This window comes from Palaemon carinicauda, chromosome 14 (genome assembly GCF_036898095.1).
Source record: "Palaemon carinicauda isolate YSFRI2023 chromosome 14, ASM3689809v2, whole genome shotgun sequence".
Classification (NCBI taxonomy): Eukaryota; Metazoa; Arthropoda; class Malacostraca; order Decapoda; family Palaemonidae; genus Palaemon; species Palaemon carinicauda.
The window spans coordinates 142,316,706-142,321,705 of record NC_090738.1 but is presented as its reverse complement, the minus strand read 5'-3'; the positions used below and the strand labels follow the sequence as shown (position 1 = coordinate 142,321,705).

At 37.6% G+C, this 5,000-nt stretch overlaps 1 protein-coding gene across 1 annotated transcript in view; it reads left to right on the top strand.

The window, feature by feature from the left end:
* Positions 1-5,000, top strand: part of LOC137653397 (uncharacterized) — a 7,754-nt gene that overhangs the window by 244 nt on the left and 2,510 nt on the right. The gene's annotated exons all lie outside the window — the stretch shown is intronic.

The following is a 5,000-nucleotide window of genomic DNA, read 5'->3' as shown; positions in this document are numbered from 1 at the left end:
AAGACTTACACAATATCAATACGACTTGAGATTAACTGCAGACAGACGGTCGCGAAGTGCTAGTATAGGAAGACGTCAAAATCTGACTAGAAACCGAAGTTCGAGTCCGGTAAGAGCAAATATTGCCGATATGAATTCCGCTGGGCTGATCACACAAACCACACGGTTTTGTGGAAATGTAAGTAGGGATAATCCCGACAAACAAAGGTTAGAGAAATACAGTGTAGATAAGTGGTTAGCGGACACAGAGAATAGGATCGCTAGTTTTAAAATAACTGACGATGTTGCAAAAATTAAACAGGCAATGATGTTAGTCAACGTAGACGTAGGGGATGCTCACCCTACATTAAACGGTAAGGCCTTTGAAAAAATTACCACTTTCAACGAGTTCAAGGAGGAATGCAGACTATTGTGGCGATCGGCCAAGGAGACCGATCGGTTGTTGAACTTGTATAGGTTTAACTCGGCTAAATTTGAAGGTGATTCCATGCCTAGTTTGTATACCCAGGTTCTGAATCATTTAGGAGTAGTTAAGGAAGACATTTTGTCATTACCCACAATCACGGTAGGAAACAGAATGCAGTTTAGTGAGGATAATAACCAACTGGTGGATTTAGATGAAATTTTGACTTATATGGCCTACGGTACATTGTATGCAGCCTTTGGTGAAAGGGAAAGGAAGGCTTTCAAGGACCTAAAGTTAGATCCTGCCCAGAAGCTCACAAAAACGTTGAGCCAAATCCAGGAAATCATCCAGAAAAACGAGACCCAAATTGAAGAGGTCACTTTTTCGGCAAATACCAAGCAAAGAAGGTATCAGAATTACAGGGAAGATAAAAATAACGAGACCGGTAGGAATAAATATTACCATAAAAATTATCAAAATAACCAGCCCCCTTACAAGTCAAATGAACCAAACAGAGGAAATTATAATGAAACATATAAATCTAGAGGGAATTATCATCATAAGGGAGCTAGACCAAAGAATAGGTATTGCCAGTATTGTCAAAGAGGAGGTCACACAGACCAAGAATGTTGGTACCAAGGTAAGAAACATAATAAACCCTCCGAAAATACTCCTCAGGTACAGGCAAGGGATAACTCAAACCCTACTAATTACTCCGAAGAAAAACAAGGTAACAGAAAGTGACTAGAAGAGCAGGATAGGAGTCCAGGAAATAGGGGAAACCAAAGAATGGAAGGATGTTGCAGGTAGCGGAGGTACATCCACGTTGCCAGCAACATATTTATCCTTCCGACAGCAATCATTACCCAAGACAAATATCAAGATAGAAGGTAAAGAATGTCTTAGTTTGTTAGATTCAGGAAGTACTGTAAATCTCATAGGGCTCCATACCTTAACTGATTATTTGAATATACCTATTTCTGCAATTAGGAGTGAGGATACATTAATTCAGGGGATAACTGGCAATCAGCTTAACAATGTAGGAGCCATAGATTTAAACATTGAATTGCTAGAGAAGAAGTGTCAAGTGCCATTTTTGGTTTTGCAAGAAGTAGCATTTCCCGCTCGAGCTTTGATTTCTTTTGCAACAATGCAAGATTTTGGCATAGTTTTTGATTGTCAAGACAGAAGATTAGTTCTAAAGGGAAATAATCAGGAAGTCTGTTTCCAACTTGTTGATGACAAGTCCACTACAAATTTGGCCAATTTGCAGGGGACCGCTTCGATAGTTGAAACACACTCCGGTTCAGAAAGAGAAAGGGAAATCAAAGTAAAATCAGAAGAAAGGGAGAAAGAAGAGAATTTAGCAATTGCACCCAGAAAGGGGGAAATTACTTCTTGTAAAGGCAGCACACATACTAAGGATGAAAATGTCGACAGAGAATCTGAGAGAATAGATAAAAGGGAATTCCAAGAAGTTTTGCTGCTAGGCACATTGAATTCACAAGAATTAAGACACTTAAGAGAAACAGAATCTCAAAAAGGAGGAGATGAAGATTCATGTTTTTGTACTCAAGTACAAACTGGGGAGATAAGTCTGATCAGCACAGCAGATGCAAACAAAATAAGATTTAGGCTAGCTAGAGATGTAGTACTACTGCCCAATACTCTTACTAGAGTATATTTAATAACCCGCCTACACACAAATAATGATGTAATCTTGACCCCAGAAGGATTACCAGAATATGTCAGAATGGATAACTCATTAGTTCAGATGGAGGGATTAGCCTGTACTACTTATGTCATGAATTATTCTGATAAAAGACTCCATTTGTTAGCGGGTACAGAATTTTGTACAGGAATAGAAGTTACACACAAAATGATTCCGTTAGAGGAGGAAGCATTCTTTACCATAGGAAACATTGATGCAGGAATAGATAGGGAGATAGATAACACCGATTTTCCTGAGTACCGTAAAAGGTTAATAGAAACCTTAAATAAATATAGGCCGGGCATAGCAATTACAGGTGATAGGTTAGGTAGGACTGAGGTGTTAAGACATAAGATAATCCTAGATGATGGAGCTAAACCCTTTTTCATACCTAATTATAAATTACCTATCAGCCAACGTCCAATAGTAGATAAAATGATAGAAGAAATGAAAGAAGAAGGAGTGGTCATACCCTCTAAATCACCTTATAATTCTCCCATGTTGTTGATTCCAAAGAAAGATGGAAGTTACAGATTAGTGATTGATTATCGCAAGTTGAATGCGAACACAGTTCCTGATAGGATGCCCATGCCTGTAATAAACGATGTTTTGGCTCAGTTAGGAGGAGCAAAGATCTTCTCATCCTTAGATCTACTAAGTGGATATTGGCAAGTACCTTTAGACGAAGAATCAAAGCCATTAACTGCCTTCAGCACACATAAAGAACACTTAGAATTTCAGGTAATGCCATTTGGGTTAACATCAGCTCCATTGACTTTTGTAAGGTTAATGTTACAGATCTTAGGAGACATAGAGAATGTGTCAGTCTATTTAGATGATGTCATTATATTTAGCAAAGATATAGAGAGCCATTTCGGAACCATAGAAATCGTTTTAGAACGACTAAGACTGGCAGGATTAAAGATAAAGGTTAAGAAATGTCAATTCTTGAGGAAATCATTAGAATATTTAGGACATGTGATCAGTGCTGATGGATTACGCATGCAAGAAGGAAAAATAAAGGCGATTGTGGAATATCCTGCTCCACAAAATTTGAAAGGTGTAAGAAGATTTTTAGGGATGATAGGATACTATAGACCATTTGTCAAAAATTTTGCTACTATAGCTAAACCATTGACAGAATTAACTAAGAAGGATGTAGAGTTTGAGTGGAAAGCAGAGCAAGAGGAGGCTTTTCAAAAGTTGAAGGAGAAATTAATCCAAGATCCTATCTTAGTGTATCCAGACTTTAGCAAGCAATTTTACTTAGCATGTGATGCTTCGAATACAGGAATAGGAGCGGTTTTGTTACAGAAGGCAAAAACCCGAATGAGGGTAGTATATTATGCAAGTAGAGTCCTGAATGCGGCCGAACGAAATTACAATACCACAGAAAAGGAATGTTTAGCCATTTATTGGGCACTGAGAAAGTTTCGGCACATTTTGTTAGGACACAAAGTAAATGTACTTACTGACCATAAACCCATCTGTGACCTATTTAAGAAAAGAGCTTTCACTAATAACTTAAAGTTTAATCGATGGTTTATTAGTGTGCTAGAGTTTGCTCCAGAATTTAGATACATTCCAGGTAAGTTTAATACTTTAGCAGATGGATTATCTAGAGCACAAGAGGATACTGAAAGAATTATCACAACTAACACTTTTTGTTTCAGCTGTCAGGTCGTAGACTTAGATTTGGAGAGAGTTAAAATAGAACAAGAGAAACAAGAAAGTATCAGGAAAATAATAGGAGATTTGCTACAAGATGAAACCTCTAGGTCAGATTTTGAATTAATAAATGGGATATTATATAAGAAGGCTAAGGATAGGAGTGCTTGCTCTAGACTATATGTGCCTGACACCCTGACTAAAGAAGTATTAACTCTAACCCATACCCACAAGTTGGCAGGACATCCAGGAATCAAAAAGACTCTGAGAACAATAAATAGAAATTATTTTTGGCCTAAGTGCAGCGAAGAAGCAAAGCAATTTGTAAATGAATGTCAAACTTGTAATAGGCATAAAGGTCATGTAAATGTCAGAGCTCCTTTAGAAAAATATCCTAGTAATTTAAACCCTTTTGAGGTAGTTCAGATGGATCATATAGGACCCTTTCCAAAAACTTTGAGAGGAAATAAATATATACTGGTATTCATTGATTATTTGACTCGGTATTTAGAAATTGTCCCAGTCAGAGATAGAACTGCAGTTTCTGTTGCAGAAGCTTTAAAGACCAGAATACTCACAAGACATTCGTGTCCGGAGGTACTTTTGTCGGACAATGCACCCGAATTCACCAGTGAGGTAATGAAAAAGCTTTGTGAATTTTTTGAGATAAAGAAATGCGAGATAACCCCTTATAAGCCGAGTTCAAATGGGACAGTGGAAAGGGCCAATAAGAAGATACTGGATGTACTGCGAACTATCATTAGTCCAACTACAGAAGATTGGGACCTAGCGTTAGAGGACGTTCAGTTTACTTTGAATAACACAGTGAATGAGACAGTAGGAGAAACCCCACACTTTTTGCTTTATGGTTATCAGAAAAGACTGCCAAACTCATTGTTAGATGACGCAAAACCTCCTAGGCACACATATGATTACCAGGACTATATAGCTTGGAAACTGCAAAGAACCTTTCAAATAATAAGACAAACCAGACAATCTTTAGAGAAGGGCCAACAGGTAAATAAGAAATACTATGACACAACTAGTTCCATGACTGACCTGAAGATAGGCTCACAAGTATATATAAAGGTACATGTAAAGGAAGGACCAAATGAAAAGGTATCTCCCAAATTTGAAGGTCCTTATAGAGTGTTAGAAAGGGAAAGGAATAATAAATTTAAGCTGATACATGAACAGAATTTAGATGTAAGGTAT